This window comes from Acyrthosiphon pisum, chromosome A2, assembly GCF_005508785.2.
Source record: "Acyrthosiphon pisum isolate AL4f chromosome A2, pea_aphid_22Mar2018_4r6ur, whole genome shotgun sequence".
NCBI classification, from domain to species: domain Eukaryota; kingdom Metazoa; phylum Arthropoda; class Insecta; order Hemiptera; family Aphididae; genus Acyrthosiphon; species Acyrthosiphon pisum.
Window position 1 is genome coordinate 86614777 of NC_042495.1, and position 1529 is coordinate 86616305.

Below are 1529 nucleotides of genomic sequence, written 5' to 3' on the forward strand. Positions count from 1 at the left end.
AGGGAGGAGCCAACACATGCGGGTATCACGTCCTCTTAACTATTAATCATATATAACTATTGAGAAATTTAAATGTAACTATAATATAAGTATGTATAAATATAATATAAATAATCATCGTTATTCTCCGTTCTATTGAAAATATTATAAGATCTTCTTTTTCGTTGCTCAAGATTATAGTTTATATAGGAGGTTTGATACTGCCATGAACCTCTGATGGACTACCTCTCAATAAATTGCATTTTCATCAACTATTGATAAGCCTTTAAAATTTAATCTATATTCTTCGGTACTTACCAATATAATTTATATATTATATTATATAAACAGTATATAACCAGTCGAAATGTTAAAATTTATCAATTGCTGGGTAATATTAACACTCCATTACTTGGTTGTTGAAATACTATCTAAAAATCCTACTGCCCACTGGTACAGTTTTATCCAGTTTTAAATTTGTTTTATATTTTATACTTTTGTTTTATCAATTTTTGTGACTATGGAGATTATAAAATCAAATAAAGGTGGTAACAAAGGTTGTTACAAAGGTTATGTATATGTTATAAAGTATATTGACATATCAAAAATAAGGTGTACTAAGAAGTGTTCAATGAAATGTACTAGAGAATTATATACCCGCGATCTCAAAATAGAGAGCCCAGAAGTAAAAACAGGACATAGTCATTTGAAAGATGATGACAGTGTAAAGATAGAAAAAGCTTTGTGCGCGATGAAGGAACGATCGAAAACTGGTTTATCTAAGCCACTTGATGTTTATGCAGTGGCGCCGAACCCAAGTATTTGGTGTGGCAGCCGCCACACCTATTTTAAGGGGTGGGTGTATAAATATAAGAAAGATGAGTTCTTAGTGTGTCGTAGCGTGCAGTGTGTACCTACTGTGTGATAACGTTAGAAATCAGGCACGGATCCATAGCAAAGATCTGGGGGGGGCCCAACAATTTTTTTACAACACAAATACAATTATAATAAATTATTATCCTTTATTCTTAATAAATAGTAGATATTACGTATAATAATATATTATTTTATCAGACATATATTAAGTGATTTGAAATATAGTAGTATAGTAAGTTTTAGGATCTGTAGAATTATAAAAAAATATGTTTAAAATATGTCTGGGGGCGGGCCTGGGCCCCTAGGCCCCCCCCTGGATCCGTCCCTGTTAGAAATAGCCAATGACTAATTAATAATTTAATTAATAGTTTTACCATTAATAAATAAATTCTAGTATTTATAGACAATTGTATTGTGTAAAAATTCAAAAATTTCTGATAATACAGTACATTTACCATTTTTATTTTACAAGTGATAAAACAATTATAGTACCTATATCAACTGAAATAGCACAACCGACGTCTTAATCCGCTCGGGCCACTCCGTCCACCATTATTATTATGACGTATAAACAGTATAAACACTATGTCGCATATAACATTTGATATTATCTGTGTTGGCTAGTATTGTTTATTGTTGACGACGGATGTACCTATACACTGTTTGATCGATTA